At 41.2% G+C, this 26,084-nt stretch overlaps 1 protein-coding gene and 1 non-coding gene across 2 annotated transcripts in view; both read right to left on the bottom strand.

Annotated features, from left to right (window-relative positions):
• The window catches only part of CFAP61 (cilia and flagella associated protein 61), a 431,546-nt gene that overhangs the window by 240,915 nt on the left and 164,547 nt on the right, over nucleotides 1–26,084 (bottom strand). The window lies entirely within an intron of this gene.
• Nucleotides 15,591–15,754, bottom strand: LOC150003112 (U1 spliceosomal RNA). The gene has a single exon (XR_016512833.1). It is a non-coding gene; the product is annotated as a U1 spliceosomal RNA (small nuclear RNA).

Below are 26,084 nucleotides of genomic sequence, written 5' to 3' on the forward strand. Positions count from 1 at the left end.
TTGCCCCACCAAGATTAACAACCCTCCCTTCCCTATATACGAGAGGAAAGGCTGGCTTTTCAGTCTTCTTAGGATACAACAGTTCCACTCACCCAAAGGAGGAATAAACAATAAAGGAAATTCCTCTGCTGGGCCCATGCCCAGTATAAGCCAAGATGGTGAGGGGGAGGTCCTTATACTGTAAGGCATGTACAGTAGGAGCCAAGATGGAGACCATAAGGGGCAGTGCCTGGCTGGAAAAAACTGAATTGGATAAGATCTAGAAAATAGATTGCTTCGAGGGAGGGCCCAACACTGGTCTGCAAAGGATCAGGAAGTTGACTGGTTAGTTTGAAAGAGAGCCTGGTCAGTCTTAAATCTAGCTATACTCCCAGCTTAACAAAGGCAAGCTCGCGCTCTCTCTCTCGCTCTGGCCTGGTAATACGAGTTCACCTGTGTGCTTGAGTGTTCTTTCTCCATAACAGCCACGCTGTCCCAGCAGCCACACAGACTCCAAGAATGAGCCTGGATACAACAATACAATGTTGACCGGAGCACTGCCAGGAATACAGATTACATAGCTGGACGGGGACGGAGGCTGACCTGGACTAAACTTTAATATGGGCTTAAGCAATGGCACAGAACTTCTGGACCTTGGCCTTTCTTCCGGGCTTGATGAAGACGAGGCTGGACTTCTTTCACAGCGGGACTGAACTGAACCCAGGACAGTCTTTTTGCGTTTGTTCCAGCTTCAATAAATCTTACCACCATACCTCAGCCTCCCATTTGTGGTCCCTGAAATACTTTTCTTGTGACACTGCAAGGACCCCATTTTCACTGGCAACAGCAGTACCATCCTACTGTGTCTCCATGATTCCACCTTTGTCCAGCAAAGCGAGTAGAGTGATGCTTACAAAATACTAAGCCAGACCATATGACTCTTCTACTCAAACCCCAGTAAAGCAGGTGTTCTTAACCTTTTTTATGCTAAGGACCTCTCTTTTTAATGCATAAAATAAAATACATAGGATTACAATACGTGACCTTCATTAAATAACATAATTCTGTAGTGGTCTAGTAATGTGTAGGTGAATATAAACCACAAGTACTATTTGCAGATATATGCAAATCTTGTAATGTGATAGGAAAATACCTGTCACTTCAACTTAAGAGAAGGTGTTACTGATCCTACTGTGGTTTGTTGTCTACTTGTGCAACGGAAGGAAATGCTAAATTTCAATTAAAATAAAGATTGCCCATGATTAAGAACCCCAGTTATGATTTCTATCTCACTCTGAGTGAAAGTCAAAGTCCTTTTGGGGACTGAGGGCCCCTCTATGACCAAAGCCTCCTTCCCCACACCTTCTCTCAGGGATCTCTTCACCTGACTCATCTCCAAGTAGGTGGGTTCTTGCTTTCCCTGCATCCCCTATAGACCTCCCTGCTGTTCCTTAAACATTCCAGGCACACTCTCTCATCAAAAGTTCTTCCTGGGAATTTCACTTCCTCTACTATAAATATGCAAGCCTTATTCCCTCATTAACACTAAGTGCTCAAATTTCGCCTTCTCAATGAGGCCTTCCCTAGCCTAATCACCCTGTTAAAAATTTGGAAACCCTGATACTTCCGTTACTTGCTCTGTTTTCCTCCACAGTACTTCCTACCTTCTATATATTTTGTTCATTCTTTGTCTCTTTTCACTAAAATCAGATGTTGTGGAGATAAGAATTTTGATCTCTTCGCTCACTGCTTGAATAATGCCTGGCACGTAAGTGCTCAATAAACACCTGTTAAATGAGTGAATTATGTAGCTTGCGTATAGATGGGCAGAGACTACTTCAGTACGAGTGTTGTGGGAACCAGGAGAGTTGAGTGAACATAAGATGTGTTTGCATGTCTCTACTGCGTTATCCTTTGCTTTCTGGGATGTGGCCATCTTCCCCCTCACAAGGCTTAAAGCTCAGACCACATCATAGTCCATTCTGAAAGGCCAGGCCTTTTCCTAGCCCACAGTAGTGCTCAATAATTGTTTAAAGGGGTATGGGGGCTGTTATACCGTCAGGTATCACAAAAATGCAAACACTGTTTCATCAGTTTTTACAACGAAATCTATTGCCAATTAGGGAACACAACCATTTGAAGCTCTCATCTTTGCTATTAATATTCATCAAAGAAAAACACTTCACAATTTTCATTTGTTCATGGGGAGGAATGGGCAGAAGCAATATGTTTGCGCCCTACTCTAACCTGAACTCTTCAATATGGGAGCCAGACCTGGCTACTGATGAACACTTGAAAGGTAAGGGCATCTCTGAATTGAGATGTGCTGTATGTAAAAAAATACCCCTTAAATTCTAAAGACTTAGTACAAAAATATATATAAAATATCTACTGATACTTTTTTATACTGATTACATGTTGAAACAATATTTCCGATATAAAGAGGTTAACTAATACATATTACAATTAATTTCACCCACTTTTTTATTTTTTAAGTAATGTGATTATTAGAACATTTAAATTACATATGTGGCTAACTCTGCATTTCATTGCACAAGGCTGCTATTGCCTAGTATTTGCCTCTGAGGTGTTTTTCACTCACTTCAAAAAGCAGAATTTAGCCTGGCTGCTGTGGCTCAGTTGGTTGGAGTATTGTACTATAACTGAAAGGTTGTGGGTTCAATTCCCAGTCAGGGTGCCTATGATCCCCACCTGGGTTCAGATGCATACAACCCCCCTCAAGGCATGTATGGGAGGCAACTGAAAGATGCTTCTCTCCAGCATCAATGTTTCTTTCTCTCCCTTCTTCTCTCTCTAAAAAGCAATGAGAAGATGGAGGTGTAGGTAAACGTGGCTCACCTCCTTACACAACCACAGCAAAATTACTACTAAAATATAGAACAACCATCACTCAGAACCATCAGAAAATCGAGCCGTATGAAAGTCTGACAAATAAGGAATTAAAGAAACCACATTCATCCAGATGGTTAGGAGGATGGAGGGGTGGAGACGTGGAGACTTGGAACTAGCTAGTCCCAACCAAACCTATATGTGGTGGATATTAAATGGAGGGCTATTTCAGGAGCGAGGGATCCTAGCCCCATAGCAGACCACCCAGCCCAGGGTTCCAGTGCCAGGAAGATAAGTACTCATAACTTCTGGCCGTAAAAACCAGTGGGTGTTGGGTTGGTGGAAGAAACTGGGATTCTCAGGCCTCTCTTCTTAAAGGGCTTTGGAACACACATGGACTTACTCAGATTAACTCCCTCTGGGCTCCAACACCAGGGAAGAAGCTTGAAGCGCACTAGTGCCATAAGGGGAAGAACTGAAATGTCTGGCATCAGGGCGAGAGCTGGGAGACAGTTTTCTCCCAGAAAGAACTGCAGACAGTGGCCATTGTACCTTTGCTGATCTCTCCCCCATAAAGAGCCATAGGATGGGGGCACCATATGTGAATTTTCATTGACCTGGCTCACATGGTAAGCCCCATCCTGATGATTACCTAAGGGTCTACCCGATCCAACTTACAGGCCCACCAAAGCAACTCTCCCACACTGGTAGCAGTGGCTTTTCCATATGGAGCATTGGGCTAGGTGCAGGCTTCAGACCTTCCTAAATCTGCTCAAACAAGCAACAGATGAGCCCATCCCCAATACCTCTCACTGAGTGGCCCCAGCCCTGGCACTAGCAGCAGCCATCTGCAGATCACTTTACAGCTTACACCAAGGGGCCCCAGACAGAACACAGGTGGAGGTTGATCTTGGCCTGCTCCACCCAGAAAACCCCAGAGCATGCACACCTAGGTGACAGTTACAGACCACATCAGAGCACCACCAAACCACCTCTACAAGCCACAGAGGGAAGTGGTTGCTGGCCAGGGATCACAGCCAGTCCTATAAGTTGTCTGGACTGGGTAAATCTCTCCCATTGACCTGCTGACAGCAATCCACACTCATCTACAAGAGGAGTGAGTACTCAGCCCACACAGAGAGAACACTTTGGGTACACAGCTTGGGAGATAAGGAAGGCTGTGCCCCAGGACCCTACAAGATACCTACACATTAAGCCACACTATCAAGACATGAAGTCAAAGCAGTTCTATCTAATACAAAGAAACAAACACAGGGAGGCTGAAAAAAAAAAGGTGACAAAGAAACATGGTCCAAATGAAAGAACATAAAAGTTCTAGAAAAGAACTAAACAAAATGGAGATAATCAATCCATCAGCTGCAGAGTTCAAAACACTGGTTATAAGGATGCTGAAAAAACTTAGTGGGTACTTCAACAGCATAAAAAAGACCCAGGCAGAGATGAAGGATTTACTAACTGAAATAAAGAACAATTTACAGGGAATTAACAGCAGAGTAGATGAAGTCAAGAATCAAAACAATGATTTGAAACATAAGGAAGAAAAAGACATCCAATCAGTACAGCAAGAAGGAGAAAATCAAAAATATCAAGGGTAGTATACGGAGCCTCTGGGACAACTTCAAATGTTCCAACATTTGCATTATAGGGGTGCCAGAAGAAGAAGAGCAAGAGCAAAATATTGGAAACCTATTTGAAAAAATAATAAGACTTCCTGAATTTGGTGAAGAAACTAGACATATAAGTTCAGGAACCACAGGGTCAAAAACAAGTTGCATGTAATGAAATGCCAAAGGTTAAAGTAAAGAGAGATTCTTAAAAGCAGCAAGAGAAAAGCAGAAAATTACTTATAAAAGTTTCCATAAGACTGTCAGCTGACATTTCCTTGAGGGGGAAGATGGTGGAGGAGTGAGGGGAGGCTGCGCTTTCTAGTTCCCGAGACCCGTCTGTAGTTTGAAATGATTGCAGACAGAACATCTCAGTGAGCATCTGGACACTGGCAGGAGTCGAGCCTTAGCACTGCTGCATCAGAGAAGACCATCTGGGAACGACCTGTTTGGTGAGGATAACGGAGGAAAGGGGGACGAGACGGGATTTCTGACTGGGTTGACTTCCTGAGCTGCAGCTGGAAGTACACAAAGGCTTTTTAGTGACCACAGGCTTCCCCAGAGAGGAGTTGGGAGGAGAGCGGATCTCTGCCCGCTGGCAGAGCCAGGAGTGGGCCAGGTGGCATCTGGCGCTGAAAGACAAGAAACAGCGTACTGCTGTGTATGTAAGAACGTGTTTTTCCTTTATATTTTTCTCTTGTGTACTGCGGAGAGGAGAGGAGAGGTTGGGGGTGAGAGGAGAGTCTTTTTTTTTTTTTTTTAAATGATTTAATGTGTTTTATTGATTAAATTATTACATTTGTGCCAATTTCCCTTCCCTCTGCTCCCCTCCACCCGGTGGCCCCCCTCCCTCCAGTTGTCCCCCCCTTTTAGATTATGTCCATTAGTTGTGCATACAGTTCCTCCCAACCTCTCTCCGTCTATTCCATTCCCTCCTACCTTGATCCCCAATTCCTATATCATCTCCCTCCCTTTCCCCACTCCCCCTCCCTGTTGACCTCCCCCCAATATGCTTCCCATACCCACAGTTCCTCTTTCCCTCTCGTTGCCTATTTAGTTTGCCTTTGTTTCATCTCCCTAGCTTCTGTTTTTTTTTTAAACCAGTCCCTTTAACATCTCATATAACAGTGGTTTGGATCTAATGAACTCTTTCAGTTTTATTTTGTCCTGGAAACACTTTCTCTGTCCTTCTATTCTGAATGACAATTTCGCTGGATAGAGTATTCGTGGTTGTAGGTTTTGGATTTTCATTACTTTGAATATTTCTTGCCAGTCTCTTCTTGCCTGTAGGGTTTCCCTTGAGAAGTCAGCTGATAGTCTAATTGGGACCCCTTTGTACATAATTCTTTTCTTCTCTCTTGCTGCTTTTAAGATTCTCTCTTTATCTTTAATTTTTGACATTTTGATTATAATGTGTCTTGGAGTGGTTCTCCCTGGGTCCAGTCTCTTGGGAACTCTCCTTGCTTCCTGGACCTGCAGGTCTATTCCCTTTCCCAAGTCTGGGAAGTTCTCCTTTATTATATTTTCACTCAATTTTTCAAGTTCTAGTTCATCTTCCTCATTCTCTGGCAAACCAATGATTCTTATGTTGGGCCTTTTATAGCTGTCCCAGAGGTTTCTGATCCTTTCTTTTTTTTTTTTTTTTTTTTTTTTTCAGATTTAATGTGTTTTATTGATTAAAATATTACATTTGTGCCAATTTCCCTTCCCTCTGCTCCCCTCCACCCGGTGGCCCCCTCCCTCCAGTTGTCCCCCCCTTTTAGATTATGTCCATTAGTTGTGCATACAGTTCCTCCCAACCTCTGTCTATTCCATTCCCTCCTACCATGATCCCCAATTCCTATATCATCTCCCTCCCTCTCCCCACTCCCCCTCCCTGTTGACCTCCCCCCACTATGCTTCCCTTACCCACAGTTCCTTTTCCACTCTCGTTGCCTGTTTCGTTTGCCTTTGTTTCATCTCCCTATCTTCTGTTATTTAAACCAGTCCCTTTAACTTCTCATATAACAGTGGTTTGGATCTAATGAACTCTTTCAGTTTTATTTTGTCCTGGAAACACTTTCTCTGTCCTTCTATTCTGAATGACAATTTCGCTGGATAGAGTATTCGTGGTTGTAGGTTTTGGATTTTCATTACTTTGAATATTTCTTGCCAGTTCCTTCTTGCTTGTAGGGTTTCCCTTGAGAAGTCAGCTGATAGTCTAATTGGGACCCCTTTGTACATAATTCTTTTCTTCTCTCTTGCTGCTTTTAAGATTCTCTCTTTATCTTTAATTTTTGACATTTTGATTATAATGTGTCTTGGGGTGGTTCTCCCTGGGTCCAGTCTCTTGGGAACTCTCCTTGCTTCCTGGACCTGCAGGTCTATTCCCTTTCCCAAGTCTGGGAAGTTCTCCTTTATTATGTTTTCACTCAATTTTTCAAGTTCTAGTTCATCTTCCTCATTCTCTGGCAAACCAATGATTCTTATGTTGGGCCTTTTATAGCTGTCCCAGAGGTTTCTGATCGTCTCATTGTTGCTTCCTATTTCCTCTCGCTGCATTGGTTGACTGCTTCTTCCTTCTCCATATTCCAGTTTGTTGAAATGAACTCTGGATTCCTCACCATCTGTCTCGTACGTGGTTTTGTTCCTTTCGTTATGAAAGTTTTTCGCTTCTTTCATATCTTTTTCCTGCTCTTTTGTGAATTCTGTAAGCCACCTGATAACAATGGCCCAGAACTGAGCCTCTGACAGGTTTCTTATCTGTTCATCTGTCAGGTTCTCTATCTGCTGTCTGGTGAGCTGCACCACCGGGATCTCTATAGTTGTTTGCCTCATTTTGACAGATGCGTTTTGTTTTCCTGGGCTGGCTGTCGGGGGCGGTGCCTGTGTACTCGTAATGACCCAGCGACCGGCGCCCTTTGGCGTCACAAGTCAGCGCCCGGCGCCTGTCTGCGACCTATTTCGTAGCCCTGTGGTGCTTTCTTTCTTTGGGGGCGGGGGTCCAAAATGGATACACACAGTTATTCCGCTAGGAGACCGGGATCCGTCCTCCCGCGCCCCTGGGCCTCACTGTTCAAGGCGATGCTGCGACTGCTCTCCCCAGCGCCCGGAGTCGCGCACCGGCAGGGGCTTGATTGGAGTCGCGCCAAGCCTCCGGGCTTTTTCGCCGCCCCGCCCCCGCCGCCGCTCCGCAGACAGCTTTGCCTTCTTTAACTCTTACCTGCCCAAATGGCACCGCTGGTTTATAACTTCATGTGTTGGGCTTCCGTGTAGCTTTATTTTCTGGAATTTCTAGTTATCCTTTGTTTTGAAGTAGTTGTATTCCTATCTGGTTGTAGAGGGAGACCTAGCGTGTCCGTCTAAGCCTCCATCTTGGCCGGAAGTCCGGTTTCTGATCCTTTCGTTGTTGCTTCCCATTTCCTTTCTCTGCATTGGTTGACTGCTTGTTCCTTCTCCAAATTCCAGTTTGTTGAAATGAACTCTGGATTTTATTTCCTTTCCTTCTATCTCGTATGCGGTTTTGTTCCTTTCGTTATGAAAGTTTTTCGCTTCTTTCATATCTTTTTCCTGCTCTTTTGTGAATTCTGTAAGCCACCTGATAACAATGGCCCAGAACTGAGCCTCTGACAGGTTTCTTATCTGTTCATCTGTCAGGTTCTCTATCTGCTGCCTGGTGAGTTGTGTTACCGGTATTTCTAAAGTTGCCTGCCTCATTTTGACAGATGCGTTTTGTTTTCTTGGGCTGGCTGTGGGGGCAGTGCCTGCGTACGCGTCACAAATTAGCGACCGGCGCCTGCTTGTCCGCGACCTATTTCGCAGCCCTGTGGTGCTTTCTGTGGGGGCGGGGGTCCAAGATGGATTCACACAGTTATTCAGCTAGGAGACCGGGATCCGTCCTCCCGCCCCCCTGGGCCTCACTGTTCAAGGCGATGCGGCGGCCGCTCTCCCCAGCTCCGGAGTCGCGCACCGCCAGGGACTTGGCCACCGGGACTCCTCGCCCGGGTCGCGCACCGCCAGGGACTTGGCCACCGGGACTCCTCGCCGGGGTCGCGCACCGCCAGGGGCTTGCGTAGCCGCTCTCCCCAGCTCCGGAGTCGCGCACTGCCAGGGACTTGGCCACCGGGACTCCTCGCCGGGGTCGCGCACCGCCAGGGACTTGGCCACCGGGACTCCTCGCCGGGTCGCGCACCGCCAGGGGCTTGGCCACCGGGACTCCTCGCCGCCGGCCGCTCCGGGTGCGACCGCAAACAGCACTGCCCACTTTAACTCTTACCTGCCCAAATGGCACCGTTGGTTTATAACTTCATATGTTGGACTTCCGTGTAGTTTCATTTTCTGGAATTTCTAGTTATCCTTTGTTTTGAAGTAGTTGTATTCCTGTATAGTTGTAGAGGGAGACCTAGCGTGTCCGTCTAAGCCTCCATCTTGGCCGGAAGTCGAGAGGAGATTCTTGAAGAGCGCAGGCGCAGAAGGGCACTTGCCCACTCCCCAACCCTCCCCTTGGGTTGCACAAGCATGCACAGGGAGTTGCCCTTGTCTCCTGGCCCAGATGCGCAGCCAGATCGCTGGCCACATGTCTGGGTGTCCCTCGGGCTCACTCCAACAGGCAAAAGATCAACGCACCAACAGGCGCAAAATCGGCCCGCTGAGCACGCAGGAGACCATGCAGACACCCCTGGCCCACCCCAATAGGCACCAAACTGGTGCACAGCCCACTTGCACAAGCTCTACTAATGCCCGCCCAGGCGGTTGCAGGAATACCGGGCAGCTGCAACTCACAAAGGCCCACTGCCACTGAGCACAAGTGTCTGGGGCCCTGCCCCAAGGGGCGAGAGACCAGCTCCCGGGGCATGGCTCGGCAGGCCTGAGGCTAGCGTGCAGGCCACCATGCGAGCACACATGCCCGCGTGCACAAGCACCCCAGCGGGATCCAACAGGCGCCAAACGAACCCGCCAGCAACCATGGGTGCACGGGTGTGACCGCGGAATGTGACCCAGTCGGCGTGAGGCTAGCTTGACCAACACCGCACGCAGGTGCACACCGCTGCTGCCAGGATCAGGAACCTCTGGCCTGCCTCAATAGAGCAGCTGTGGATCCAGAAAAAGAAGACTGTGCACAAAGGCTGAACTGAGTAAAAACTTTCATTTCTTTTTTTTTAATTTCTTTTTTAGTTTTTTTATTTGTATTTTATTTTATTTTAATTTTTTTAAATTCTTACTTTTAATTTTAATTTTTACTTTTATTTTTTTAAATTTTTTAAAACTATCTTTTTAATTTGTTTCATGCCATCTCTCCCTCTCATCCTTCCTCTTTAATTTCTGTTTGTCTGTTTTGTTTAGCTTCCCTTTCACACTAAATATATAGCATATAACTACTATATAAATCTAATATGATACAATTCAACTTTCTTACTTTATTCTGCATTCTTCCCTTTTTTAACTTTTATTATTAACATACAATGTAAATATTACTTACAGTCTTGCATACTCTCGACACTACTTGCTACTATTATTAATCTATCATCCCCCTCTCAAAAATCATCTTCTTCTTCATTAAAAACAACTCTTCTCTATTCCTCCTATAGTATAAAAGCCCTAATCTCTCTACTTTTATATTAATACTGGCTCATTTGCTGCCGATAGTGGGATAGAGGGTGGAGGACACTTTTGAGGGTGTGGGTTTTTTGCCTCGGCTTGTGTTTATGTATTTAAAAGCATCTCCACAGAGAACTCAAGACAAAGTGGGCAGAGTGACTCTCAATCAACTGGCCAGAGGGAAGGTCCGACCAAAGAGCATCTGAAATATAACCAGACAGCATAAGCAAACAACATAAATGGTATCCACAAGAACATCAGGCTCAGGAGATCAGAGACTGCACAACTGAAACGCCCAGATTTCCTATAAAGAATCTCATACCACAAAGGTGGGAAGTCAAAGCAGACAAATCCAAAAAACAAAAACAAATAAGAAGAATCCAACATAGTAAGAGGCAGAAACAACCTACCAATGAAAACAAATGAGGAATCCCCAGAAAGAGAGGTAGATGGAATAGACATAACCCAAATGTCAGACATGGAATTCAAAATAATGGTGGTGAAGAAGCTCAATATGCTCAACAACCTCAAAAATAACTACGCCAACCTCCAAGGAAGTTAACAACAGCTTCCAGAAAATTACAGGGAACTTATGGAGAACTACATCAGCATAAAAAAGGACATAGAAACTATTAACAAGAACCAGGAAGAAATGAAGAATACAATCTCTGAACTGAAAAACACAGTAAAATCAATCAAAAGCAGGCTAAACGAAGCAGAGGGTTGGATCAGTGAGTTAGAGGACAATGTAGAAAAAAATTCCCAGACAATACAACAAAATGAAAAAAGATTGAAAAAGCATGAAGAAGGCCTAAGGGAATTACAGGATAACATGAGACAAAATAATATCCGGATCATTGGAATAAAAGAGGGAGAAGAAGAAGAACAGGGGATAGAGAAGGTGATAGAAGTAATGACAGAAAATTTTCCTAACCTGATGAGAGAAAAAGTCATGCAAGTCCAAGAAGCACAGAGAGTCTCAATGAAGAAGAACCCCAACAGGCCCACTCCGAGGCACATCATAATTAAAATGGCAACATCCAAAGACAAAGAGAATCCTAAAATCAGCAAGATAAAAACAGCAAATAACATACAAGGGAGCTTTGATAAGGCTATCGACTGATTTCTCAACAGAAACACTACAGGCCAGAAAGAAATGGTCAAAAATACTTCAAGCAATAAAAAACAAAGGCCTACAACCAAGAATACTCTACCTAGCAAGGCTCTCATTCAAAATGGAAGGTGAAATAAGAAGTTTCTCAGACAAAGAAAGACTAAAAGAATACATCTCCACCAAACCAGCATTGCAAGCGATGCTAAACAGAATGCTTTAAGAAGAAAAAAAGAGGAGAGGAACACAGGAAATGAATAAATACATGTCAATAATAACCTTAAATGTAAATGGTTTAAATGCTCCAATTAAAAGACACAAGGTAGTGTAATGGATATGAAAACAGGACTCACATATTTGCTGTCTACAAGAAACACACCTCTAAACAAAAGATTTACACAGACTGAAAGTAAAGGGATATAAAAAAGTATTCCAAACAAACAGACATGAAAAAAAAGCTAGGGTAGCAGTACTGGTATCAGACAAAACAAATTTCAAAGCAAGGGCAATAAAAAGAGACAAAGAAGGACATTTCATAATACTTAAGGGAACAATCCAACAAGAAGATATAACACTGATAAACATATATGCACCCAACATAGTAGCACCCAAAACATAAAGAAAATACTAGAAGACCACAAGAAGTATATTAACAGCAACACACTCAAAGTAGGGAACTTTAACACTCCATTATCAGCAACAGACAGATCTTTGAAGCAAAGAAACACCAAGGATATACAGGCACTGAACAACACATTAAACCACATGGACTTAACTGATATATATAGAACTTTCCACCCCAAAGCAGCAAAATATACATTCTTTTCAAGTGCACATAGGAAGTTTTCAATGACAGACCACATGATAGGACACAAAACAAGCCTCAACAAATTCAAGAAAATTGAAATCATATCAAGCATCTTTTCAGACCACAATGCCTTGAAACTAGAAATCAACCTCAGAGAAAAAAAATAAAAAACATCCAAATTCATGGATAATGAATAACATGTTATTAAGTAATGAATGGGTTAACAATGACATCAGAGAAGAAATCAAGAAACTTCTGGAAACTAATGATAATGAACACATGACAGCCCAAAACCTATGGGACACAGCAAAAGCAGTCCTAAGAGAGAAGTTCATAGCAATACAGGCATATCTGAAAAGGATAGAAGAATCTCAAATAAAAAATCTAACCCTAAAGCTACAAGAATTAGAACAACAACAACAAATAAAGCCTAGGGCAAGAAGAAGGAAGGAAATCATCAAGATCAGAGCAGAATTAAATGACATAGGGACTAAACAAACAATTCAAAAGATCAACAAAACTAGGAGCTGGTTCTCTGAAACAATAAACAAAATCGACAAGCCTTTAGCCAGGCTCATGAAGAAAAAAAGAAGGAAGACCCATAAACAAAATCAGAAACGAAAAAGGAGAAATCACGACTAATACCACAGAAATACAAAGCACTGTAAGACATTACTACAAACAACTGTATGGCAAGAAATTTGACAACCTAAATGAAATGGACAGATTTCTAGAAACATATAATCTTCCAAAACTGAATCAAGAAGAAGGAGAAAGTCTCAACAGACCAATAACAAAGAAGGAAATTGAAACACTAATCAAAAATTTCCCGCACACAAAAGCCCCGGACCGGAGGGCTTCACAGGCAAATTTTACAAAACATTTAGGGAAGAACTAATGCCTACCCTTCTCAAACTATTCCAAAATATCCAAAAAAAGGGAAAAATCCCAAACTCTTTCTCTGATGCCAGTATTACCCTAATTCCAAAACCAGGTCAAGACACAACAAAGAAAGAAAAGTACAGGACAATAACACTGATGAATATAGATGCTAAAATCCTCAACAAAATATTGGCAAACAGGATCCAGCAATATATTAAAAAGACCATACACCATGATCAAGTGGGATTCATCCCAGAGATGCAAGGATTGTTTAATATTCACAAATCAATAAATATAATTCATCACCTAAACAAAATGAAAGACAAAAATCACATGATCATATCAATAGATGCAGAAAAAGCATTTGATAAAGTACAAAACCCATTTATGATGAAAACACTCAGCAAAATGGGAATAGAGGGAGCATATCTTAATATAATTAAGGCTATATATGAGAATCCTGAAGCCAACATCATACTCAATGGACAAAAACTGAAAGCATTCCCCCTAAAATCAGGAACAAGACAAGGATGTCCACTCTCTCCATTCCTATTCAACATAGTGTTGGAAGTTCTGGCCACAGTAATCAGACAAGAAAAAGAAATAAAAGGCATCCAGATTGGGAAAGAAGAAGTAAAACTATCATTATATGCAGATGACATGATAGTACATAGAAAAGCCTATAAACTCCACTAGAAAACTACTCGATATAATAAGCGAATTTGGCAAATAGCAGGGTACAAAATAAGTATACAGAAATCTAAGGCATTTCTGTACACCAACAATAAAATATCAGAGAAAGAAAAAGAAAACACCATTTACTATAGTAACAAGAAAAATAAAGTACCTAGGAATAAACTTAACCAAAGAGATAAAAGACCTGTACTCTCAAAATTACATAACACTGAAGAAAGAAATTAAGGAAGATACAAATAAATGGAAGCAAATACCATGTTCTTAGATGGGAAGAATCAACATCATCAAAATGGCCATACTACCCAAAGCAATTTACAGATTCAATGCAATCCCTATTAAAAAAACCAATGACATATTTCACAGACCTAGGACAAATACTTCAAAAATTCATATGGAACCAAATAAAACCCTGAATAGCCAAAGCAATCTTGAGACAGAAGAACACAGCAGGAGGAATTACAATACCAGACATCAAACAATATTAAAAGCCAATGTGATCAAAACAGTCTGATACTGGCATAAGAACAGACATATAGATTAATGGAACAGAATAGAGAGTCCAGAAATGAATCCAGAACTAAACAGTCAACTAATATTTGATAAAGGAGGAAGGAACATAAAATGGAGTGAGAAGAGCCTCTTCAACAAATGGTGCTGGGAGAACTGAACAGGGACGTGCAAAAAAATGAAACTAGACCACCAACTTACACCACACACCAGAATAAACTCAAGACGGATCAAAGACTTAAATGTAAGCCATGACACCATAAAAGTCCTAGAGGAAAACATAGGCAGGAAAATTTCAGATATCCCACGTAACAATATTTCCACAGATACATCTTCTAAGGCAAGAGAAATAAAGGAAAAAATAAACAAATGGGACTACATCAAACTAAAGAGTTTCTGCTCAGCAAAAGAAAACATCTGGAAGATGAAAAGGAAACCAGCCATATGGGAAAACATATTTGCCAATGATATCTCAGACAAGTGACTGATCTCCAAAATATATAAAGAGCTTATACGACTCAACATCAAGAAAACAAACAACCCAATTCAAAAATGGGCAAAGGACTTGAACAAACACTTCTCCAAAGAGGACATACAGAAGGTCCATAGACACATGAAAAAATGCTCAACATCACTAGCCATCAGAGAGATGCAAATAAAAACCACAATGTGATACCTCTTTACACTAGTCAGAATGGCCATCATCAACAAATCAACAAACAAGTGCTGGCGAGGATGTGGAGAAACGGGAACCCTACTGCACAGTTTGTGGGAATGCAGACTTGTACAGCCACTGTGGAAAACAGTATGGAATTACCTCAGAAAACTAAAAATAGAACTGCCTTTTGAATCAGTGATTCTACTGCTAGGATTATACCCGAAAAATCCTAAAACCCCAATTCAAAAGAACTTATGCACCCCTATGTTCATAGCAGCACTGTTTACAATAGCTAAGTGCTGGAAACAGCCTAAGTGCCCATCCGTAGATGAGTGGATCAAAAAACTGTGGTACATTTACACAATGGAATACTATGCAGCAGAAAGAAAGAAGGAATTCCTGCCATTTGCGACAACATGGATGGAACTAGAGAGAATTATGCTTAGTGAAATAAGCCAGGCAAAGAAAGCAAAATACCATATGATATCATCTAATACAGGAAACTAAAGAATAACATAAACAAAAGAACTAAATAGGACAAGGAGCAGAACAGCAGTCAATAGGGGGGAGGGGGGAGGGAGAGAAGGGGGATAAGTAAGGGAAAGGTCGTCAAGGAACGTGTATAAATGACTCATGGACATGGGCAACAGGGAGGGATATGATTGTGGGAGAAGGGGTGGGCTGGGTCGGGGGGAGCAATGGGCAAAAATGGGATAACTATAACTGAAAAACCAAAAAATAAAAAAATAATAAAATAAAATGGAAAAAAAAAAAGACTGTCAGTTGATTTCTCAAAAGAAACCTTGAAGGCAAGGAGGAACTGGCAAGAAGTATTCAAAGTGATGAAAAGCAAGAACCTACCACCTCAAATATTCTTTTTTTTCTTTCTCTTTCTTTCAGGGGACTGTGTGAATGCAGTTCCCCACTACCACAAATTATGCAGTTGAGTCTCCCACATGTGGGGAAATTGCCGGGGTCAGCAAATCTGGAGTGCAATGGATAACCCTCACCTGGGGAAAACCATCTTTGTGATCATGGTATCTCCCCTGCCAGGAAAGTATACCACCTAGATTACTACCCAGCAAAGCTAACATTTAGAATCAAAGGGCAGATGAAGTGTTTCCCAGACCAGCTAAAAGAGTTCATCATCATCAACCAAACCATTATTATATGAAATGTTAAAGGGACTTATTTAAGAAAAAGAAGATCAAAACTATGAACATTAAAATGGCAGTAAATTCACAACTATGAACAACTGGATCTAAAAAACACTAAGCAAAGAAGCAGAACAGAAACAGAATCATAGAAATAGAGAACACTCGGAGGGTGGCCAGTGGGGAGGGGGGCTTGGGGGATGGGGAAAAGGTGAAGGGATTAAGAAGTACAAATTGGTAGTTAAAAATAGACAAGGGGGTGTTAAGAGCAAGTATAGGAAATGGAGAAACCACAGAAAATACATGCACGACCCACGGACATAAACAAAGGAGGGGGATTGCCAGAGGGAGTAGGGGTTCTGTGTGGAGTGGGGTAAAGGTGAAAAATCAGGACAACTTTTACAGCATAATCAGTAAAAAACTTTTAAAGTAAAAAAGCAATGAAAAAATGTCCTTGGGTGAGGATAAAAATAATTTTTTTCCACAGTCGGTCCATTTTTATTTTGTGATTCAGGAACTAATACATTAATTTGTAGATTATAAAATCCGCTAATGTTTTTTATTATCCCTTTCCGTTCTAGACTTTTTCTTTTTCTTTCTTGCTTTTTAATGTTTTTTTTTAGAACAGGCAGGATCAAAGAAAAATGAAGCTCAAATCTAACACACAGGTAGGTCTTTGTAGCAATCGCTGAAGAAAACTTAAACTACTTTATAAAATTGTATTTTGATATTTGGGTTAGATATTTGGAGATTAAAAACTGTATTTTTTGAACTTCTTCCCTCTCCTTGACATAGAAATCCCCAGACTGGTGGAACGGGAGAGTCTGACAAAATAGACCGATTTAGGATAACAGGAAGTGAAGAATTCAAGTCTGCCAATGCTGAAGTCTGGTTGCTGGGAAAGAGACTGCAGGTCTGCAGAATGTAGGTTTACTGTAAAGGTGACCTTTTGACTGGGGTCTCTGAGGCAAGTGCCCAGTGTGTATATGGTTGCTTACACATCAGGTTCTCAGAACAGCAGCCCAATTGCTTTGTCCTTAACTGGAATGAGATGAGGGAACCTGTGGCCAGAAAAAAGGAAATACAAATGTAGCAATAGGTACGCGGTGTCCTAATTCCTTTTATATAGCAATTGACAGGAGCACCGAGAAAAAGTGACAAATTAATATGCATAAGAAATAGATCTTCAAGGGGTAAGGGAATGGGTGGAGGTGGAAGAGGGTATAGGGGGGATAAACAGTAATGAAAAAATATAATAAAAATGAACTATTAAAAAATAATCAATTTATAGCAAACAAAAAAGAAAAAGAAATAGATCTTCAATTAAAATGCATGCCTTAAAAATTAATGATTAAAGTGGCTTTCATAAGAATAATTCAGTTGGTTAGTCACAAATATTGATGACCTATCTGCTGCATGTCCAATGTGTCCTGGGTGTTGGGAATCCATCAGGGAATGAGACAGTCTGCAATTCCTGCCCTCGAGGAGCTGGTCTTCTATTGATTCCAGAAATGCCTTCTGAGAAACAATTCCAAAATCTCTTAAAAGTTTTTTTATTTTATTTTATTTATTTATTTATTTAAGAAAGAGAGAAAGTTGGAGAGAGCGAGAGCACAGATTTTCATTGTTCCACTTATTTATGCATTCATTCCGTTAAAAGTTTTAAATGATGTATATGAGTTGGAAATGAACCAGGAGTTATTGAGACCTGGGTCTATGTTTTAGCTAGAAAAAGCCCATGGAAAAATAAAATGTTTTCAAAGCAAAATTATAAGGTTGTTTATTGTTCTAATCTGAACACGTGTGATCCACCCTGGCTGGTGTGGCTCAGTTGGTTGGAGTATCATCCTGTAAACCAAAAAGTTGCGGTTTGATCCCTGCTCAGGGTTCGTAACCAGGTGGTGGATTCGATCCCCAGTCTGCATAAGGAGGCAACCAATCATTGTATCTCTCTGATATCAATGTTTCTCTCCCTACCTTCCCCCCTGTCTCCCTTCCTCTCTCTCTAAAAGCAATGAAGAAAATGTCCTCAAGAGAGGATAAAAAATGAAGTAAACATGTGTAATTCTTAGTTAAAATAAAATTATCTTTAAATACATTGGTACCTCAGGACTCCTTGTTAATTCGATCTGGAACTGACAAGTAACTAATGAAGAAGCATTTTCTCTTGTGGGGCAGCATCTGACTCACCAAGTTCTAGCAGTTGCGTCAAGTCCTGAACAAGTGCCAAGTGCTGAAACATTTTTCCTCATCAAAATGCAATGAGTACAGGGTTTGACAAGTTCTGAAGCTGTTGAGTACATAGTATGACTGTATACACATTGACATCATACACACATGCACTTACCAAAAAGAGATAGTATTTACTGTCAAATTATTAAGCAGCTATCTTTATTTCAGATAAATCATAAAGATAGAGGAAAAAAGGTGTGAGGGAGGTGAAGGTGGGCTAAGAGGGGACAAATGGGGACAGAAAGAGACTTTGCTTTGTGCAATAGGCGCACTATGCAGTGTGCAGATGATGTTTTGTTGAGTTGCACACATGAAAACTGTATGGTTTTGTGAACCAATTTCACCCCAATAAGTTCAATGAAAAAAACAATATTCATTGAGGGTTTATAAAATGATACCAAGCCCTCTGTATAACAAATTTAAAAAAAAATTTTTTTTAAATAATTTCTTTATTTGTTTATTTATTTATTTTTAGAGAGAGGGGAAAGGAGAAAGAGAGGGAGAGAAACATCACTGTGTGGTTGGCCTCTCATTCACGCTCCCAACTGGGGATCTGATGTGCAACCTAGTCATGTGCCCTGACTGGGAATCGAACCAGTGACACTTGGCTCGCAGGCTGACGCTCAATCCACTGAGCCACAGCAGCCAGGGCTTTGTATAATAAACTTTTAATGTGCTAAATAAATATCCAAAAGGCAAAGTCTGTATCCATTTTACATACCAGAATTAAACTTGAACTGCAAAAGGTGGTAGGGCTTACTGGATATTGCTAAATATGGCCCAACTTTTATGAGTCCGTGAGCTTAGCATAAGAAGTTTCTGATCTTCATTCTGTTATTGTAACCTCTCTAGGGTTCCTTCCTGTGTCCCAGGACATAAAATCATGAAGGAGAACTCCCATCTCCCTCTACCTGTTCTCATATCATCTCACCCAACCTTCTCAGAAATGAACACATAATCAGTAACCAGGATGGTTACTGACTCAAGCCACCTTGAGTCAGAGTGGGAGATTAGCTATGGTTTTCTTTATCTATTCACACAGCTCCTCCCTCTACAGAAAAAGAAAGGCCATCTGAGAGCATGCTGCATGGGCTCTCTTTTTTCCTAGCCCTTCCCTGTTGTCCTTCATTTTCCCAAGTCACTTCTCTCTTACACTTTCTCTCTCTGATGTACTTAAATGTCCAAAGTTTTGATTGCTCAGGAAATGTCACCTCCAGGAAGAAATGATGAAGCCCTTGCTTACTGGGTCTTGAAAGTTTTGCAGCCTCAGTTACGCACTTCGCAAGTTTTTCTTCTCTGGTTTTTGATGAACTGTGGCCTCAAAGGTCAGAATTTATAGCATTTTCTGAGATTTCACACATAACAAAATAAAAAATAATAAAGAAAAATACAAAAAGAAAAAGAAAAAAAAGGACTTGAAAGTTAATTTTCAACCCCAAATTGAATGAATGGTTTTAGACCCCTAGAAGTATATGTGTGGTCATTCAGCCTTGCAGAATATAGGGAAATTTTTGGATGCCAGTAGATTAAAACAACATAGTGAAAAGAAGAAAGTAATTTGAGTCTTTCTGAATTTCAAAGGAGTGATCTGTGTAATCAAACATAAAACAATTCAACAGTCATAGTATTTCAACTTAAACTAAAAAACAAAACAAAACAATATCCATAAAATAAAGTTTCCTGTCAGGTTCTATTTAAGAAGGCTGATTAAAAGCACCAGAAGAACTGATATCACTAAAACATTCTCAGTGAGGACATAAGCCTGAAATAGTTATGTTGGTGACGTGCTAGGAAAAATGACAACCAGGCAAAAGTGAGTCACCCACAGAAAAACAAGTAAAACAAAAACACTGAGAGGAGAAATCATTTAAAAGCGAGCTACCTAAGGGCATTTTTATTTACTGAGCAAAGGTGACAACTGGTGGTATGATTTAACTTAGCAGTAAATATTTATTCATGGAAAATAATATCTAACTTAATAAATATTAGTTAAATAAAAAGGTCTGAAACATTCCCTCAAATTAAAAATGGCAAATTTCAGAAAAGCATGATTTAGGAGGGCAGGAGGAAGACTGAGTGGCCAGTTAAGCAAAATGTGCCCTCCACTCATGAATAAGCAAAAGAAGGAAGAGCCAGTGTTAAATGTAAGCAGGATAGAAAGGGGGAAAAAATCATGTATGCTGCATTCTAACCTCATATTAAGTTTGGAAACATCCTAGAGATTACTATATAAAGTAAAAAGTGTTAAAAAGAACCTTTAGTTTATATACACTTAAAATGACAGTTAATATTAATATTAGAAAATATTCTCTCTTTGAAGACTAGCAGTCTTAAGTCAAATGAGAGGGAGCCTTGGCAAGGCCTTTGCTGATAGAGGTAGAAGTAGCTGCCAATTGAATGAATGATGTGTCCCAGCACTCACCAGAATGATCAGAGGCCAGGTGACAAATACAAATATAATTTCTCAAGAGACTGAGAACAGAAATGGGTGAAAGACCAGAATATGAAATCATAAAATTTAAAGTAACCAAACTAGGACTTCTGGCCTAGACAGACACACAGCATCTCCCTCCACAACTAATAAGGAATACAACTACCTCAAAACTAGAGACAACCAGAAGTTCCAGAAAACTGAGCATCATGGAAGTCCAACAAACAAAGATATAAAGAAGAAATACTCATCTAGACAGGTAAGAGGGATGGAGCCGGAGCAAAGAGGACACAGTGTGATGGCAGCAGCAGTGGAAGGCCAGTGGAAAGCATAGTCAAACATTTTAAAAAGTCAAGAGGAACACCTGGGGAGCACTCCCAGCACCAGACCAGGCCACGCGGCTCATGGTTCCAGCGACGGGGAAAATAAATCCCAATTGCTTCTTACTGTGCAAACCAGCTAGCGTTGGGCGGAGGAAGAAACTGCCAGTCTCTCAGCAGAGTCTGCTTGTTTAAAGGGCCCCCATTGTCCTACAACATCCGCAGACCCACCCACTCTGGAAAGGACAACCAGGGCAACAACTAGAGAGGCACCAGTCCCATACGGAAGTGGGAGAAGTGCCTGGAAAGGGGACGAGTGCTGAGCAAGCAGCATTGTTCCCTCTCAGAACTGTCCCCCATACACAGCACCACAACGTGGTGAAATGGGTCGCCCTGTACTGATGAATACCTAAGGCGCTGCCCCTTACAATGTAACAAATGTGACAGTTTTACCTAAGACAGAGGCAAACACAGAAGCTTCAGAAGATGAGGAGACAGAGAAGTATGGCCCAAAAGAGGGAATGGATCAAGGTTCCAGTGATAGCACTAAGCAACAAGGAGAAAGCCAACCTAACAGATGAAGAGTTCAAAACACTGGTGATAAAGATGTTCACAGACTTGACAGGTATGCTTAAGTATGGCAAATGCATAAGGGAAGAAGTGAAGGCTATGATAAATGAAATGAAGGAAAATCCACACAAAACCAATGGTGAAGGGAAGAAAACCGGGATTCAAACCAATGATTTGGAACATAAGGAAGAAAAAAACAGTCAACCAGTACAAAATCAGGAAACAACAGTTGAAAAAAATGAGGACAGGCTTAGGAACCTCAGGGACAACTTTAAACATGCCAACATTGGAATCATACGGGTGCCAGAAGGAGAAGAGAAAGAGCAAAAAATTGAAAGCTTATGTGAAAAAATAATGAAGGAAAACTCCCCAAATGTGGCAAAGAAAATAGACATACAAGTCCACGAAGCACCGGAGGGTCCCAAACAAGCTAGACCCAAAGAGGACCACACCAAGACACATCATAAATAAAATGCCAAAGGTTAAAGATAAAGAGAGAATCTTATAAGCAGCAAGAGAAAAGCAGAGAGTTACCTACAAAGGGGTGCCTATAAGACTATCAGCTGATTTCTCAAAAGAAACTTTGCAGGCAAGAAGGGGCTGGCAAGAAGTAGTCAAGGTGATGAAAAGCAAGGACCTACAACCAAGATTACTCTATCCAGCAAAGCTATCATTTAGAATGGAAGCGCAGATAAAGTGCTTCCCAGACAAGGTAAAGATAAAGGAGTTCATCATCACTAAGTCATTATTACATGAAATGTTAAAGGGACTTACTTAAAAAAAAAGATCAAAACTATGGACATTAAAATGACAAAAAACTCACAACTATCAACAACTTAATCTAAAAAATAAAAACAAAAACTAAGCAAACAACATGAACAGGAACAGAATCATAGGTATGGGGATCATTTGGAGGGTTATCAGCTGGGAGGGGGAAGGGGAGAAATGGGGAAATTGTTCAGGGACTAAGAAGCATAATTGATTGGTACAAAATAGACAGGGGGAAGTTAAGAATCATATAGGAAAGGTTGAAGCCAAAGAACTTCTATGCACAACCCATGCACATGAACTAAGGAGGGTGGGATTGCTGAAGGGAAGGTGGATACTGGGAAGAGGGGAGCCAAGGGAAAAAAATTGGGACAACTGTAACAACATAATCAATAAAATATACTTAATAAATAAATTAATTAAAGTAGCTGAACTTGGTCTTCTGGTCAAAATGGAAGTGTAGGTAGAGAGGCTTTCCTTTCTTGCACAACCATAGAAAGAATTACAACCAGATATCAAATCTAATAACACCTAAAACCATCAGAAAATCAAGCTGCGTTGAAGTCCAACAGCCAAGGATTTAAAGAAGACACAATCAACTAGACTGGTAGGAGGGGCAGACAGGTGGCGTGGCACAGAAAGGCAGAAAAGAAGGAAGGAATAACTTAGGAGTGAGCTATCCCAGCCCCAGGCCAGATTGCACAGCCTGTTTCAGCATCAGGGAGACAGACTCTCATTACCTCTCACTGTAAAAAGCAGTGGGTGTTGGGATGGTGGAGGATCCTGCAGGATTTTCACTGCTGAAAGGGCCAGCACAGTCTTAGAATGTACACAAACCCACTCACTCCAGGACTCACCACCAGGAAAGCAGCTGGAAGGGCACCAGTGGAACATGGGAAGGGGGTGAAGTGACTGGAAATGGGGCAAGCAACGGGCGAACTGCCAGAAGGCACGTGGTGGTATTGTCCCCTCTCCAAGCCCTTGACACACAGTTACAAAGGGTGAAGTGGGTTGCCCCATTCTGGCAATTATCTAAAGCCCTACCACACACAACTTACAGGTGCCTTTTCTACATAGGCCATGCTACTAAGACAGGGAGTCAAAGCAGCTCTACCTAATACACAGAAATAATACAGGGAGGCTGCCAAATTGAGGAGGCAAAGAAACATGGCCCAAATCAAGAAGAGAAAAAAACCCAGAGAAATAACTAAGTGAAATGGAGAAAGCTAACCTATCAGATGCAGTTCAAAACAATGGTTATCAGGATACTCAGAGAACTCCTTAAGTACGGCAAAAAAAAAAAAAAAAAAAAGGAGAAATGAAGATTAAATTAAATGAAATAAAAAATAATCCACAGGCAACCAACAGAGAGGTGAAGGAAGCTGGGATTCAAGCCAATGAGTTGGAACATAAGAAATAGATAAACATTCAACCAGAGCAAAAGGAACAAGAATTCAAAAAAAAAAAAAAAAGAGGATAGCCTTGGGAACCTCTGGGACATCTCCAAACATGCCAACATCTGAATCACAGGGATGCCAGAAGGACAAGAGGAAGAGCAAGAGCAAGAAACTGAAAAGTTACTTGAAAAAATAATGAAAGAAAACTCCCCTAATTTAGTGAAGGAAATAGACATACAAGACCAGGAAGCACAGAGTCCCAAACAAGTTGGACCCAAAGAGGACCACACCAAGACACATCATAATTAAAATGCCAAAGGTTAAAGATAAAGAGAGAATCTTAAAAGCAGCAAGAGAAAAGCAGAGAGTTACCTGCAAAGGTGTTCCTGTAAGACCATCAGTGGGTTTCTCAAAAGAAAATTCAGGCAAGAAGGGACTGGAAAGTATTCAAAGTGATGCAAAGCAAGGACCTACAATTTAGATTACTCTATTGAGCAAATCTATTATTAGAATGGAAAGGCAGATAAAGTGCTTCCCAAACAAGGTAAAGTAAAGGAGTTCATCATCACCAAGTCATTATTATATGAAATATTAAAGGGACTTATTTAAGAAAAAGAATATCAAGAACATAAGCATTAAAAAGGCAACAAATTCACAACTGCAAACAACTGAGTCTACAAAAAAAAAAAAAAAAAACCCTAAGCAAACAACCAGAACTAAACAGAATCATAGATATGGAGATCTTTTGGAGGGTTATCAGCTGGGAGGGTGAAGGAAGAGAAAGGAAGAAATAGTGCACGGGTTAAGAAGCATACTTGGTAGGAACAAAATAGACAGGAGGGATGTTAAGAATAATAGAGGAAATGGAGAAGCCAAAGAACTTATATGCACAACCCATGGACATGAATGAATTAAGGTGGGGGGATTGCTGGAGGGAAGGGGGATACCAGGTGGAGGGAGGTAAAGGGGAAAAACTGGGAAAACTGTAACAGCATAATCAATAAAATATACTTAAAAAATAAAATAACCAAACTTAAGTGCAAGAACAATGCATCCCAAATGTCAAAGAGAAGTGAACCAAAAAATGGAAGAAAACAATGTATTATAAAACCATGGACAAAGAAAGTAGATGTGGATGTCCTGTGCCCTGGCTGTGCCCACTTGGCTTCCTCTCTCACCTCCTTCCCCAAGAGGTCTTCCCTTAGCACCCCTGCACCAGGGCACATACTATATATTTAATCTTTTCCCTTTATTTACATCTTTAGCCTCTAACTAGAATGCAGGCCCAATGATAGCAAGGATTTTTGTCTGCTTCCCCAGCACATGCAATGGGGGCTGGCACACAGCGCACAGTCAATATTAGGCATAGGATTAATGGGGTGGGGTGGGGGAGGGGCTGTACCAGGGGCCTCTGGGAAACAAAGCTCTTGACTTCAGCCAGTTCTCTCCTTCTCTGTAGTGGTGCTCAGATGGCAGCCTAGAAGGCAGCAGACTTTGCCAATGTGACAGAAGCCAACATCAGGGAAAGTGAGTGGAAAAAGGAAAGGCCAAAACCTCAAAGATTCAAATCCTTAATCCCTGCTTATCTCCAGACCTCCAAGTAATGTGAGCCAATAAATGCCCTATGATTTAAGCCATTTTGAGTTGGGTTTTCTTTTATTTCCAACGAAAAGCATTCCCACCGATAATCTAAGTTTTGAAATATAAAAAGATGGTTTTAGAAAACCACAAGCTAAAGGGAGGATGTGTATGAAAAGACAAAAAATAGAGATAAGGGAAATTAAAGCATTACTTGGTGTAAGTAGATAAAAATCCTTATGACTCTCATAGTTAATATATGAATTCTTAAAAAATCTACTCCAAGGATCTATTTATGCAGTACAGAAGGACCATAATACCTCAACATAAAACAAAAGGTTGAGAGTAAGTATAGCTCAGTTCACTGGAGTATCATCTCATATAGCAAATGGCTGTGGGTTCAACCCCCAGTGAGGGCGTGTATGGGAGGCAGCCAATTGATGTTTCTGTCTCTCTCTCTCCCTTCCTCCCTCCCACTTCTTCTCTCTCAAAAATCAGAAATATATCTAGGTGAGGATTAAAAAGAAAAAAAAAGAAAATCTGTATTTGTAGGGGAGATAGAATCACAATTCTCTTCTATTAATGATATATTCATAAGAAACAGAAGCACCTCCAGTTTTTCTCAAGCTTTAATGTGCATAAAAATCAAGTGGAGGACTTGTTAATAACACAGATTCACAGGCAAATACAGATTCAGAAGGCATGGGCCAGGGCCTGATGCTCTGTATTTTATCAAGTTCTAGATGGATGCTGATGCTGCTGATCCCTGGACCATACTTGGAGTAGAACCAAACAGCATATGAAATACAGAACTCTCCTTGAGTAAAAATGAGGTGAACTTAAGAAGGGAGCCAGATGCTACTGGGCAGGAAGGTGTAAGATGCCATGGTCCATGATGGTTTTGTAGAGCTGCCAGCGACTCCTGGATAGTCTTTGACATC

The sequence above is a fragment of the Furipterus horrens genome, unplaced genomic scaffold (assembly GCF_987537825.1).
Source record: "Furipterus horrens unplaced genomic scaffold, mFurHor1.1.pri manual_scaffold_8, whole genome shotgun sequence".
In the NCBI taxonomy this organism is placed as follows: Eukaryota; Metazoa; Chordata; class Mammalia; order Chiroptera; family Furipteridae; genus Furipterus; species Furipterus horrens.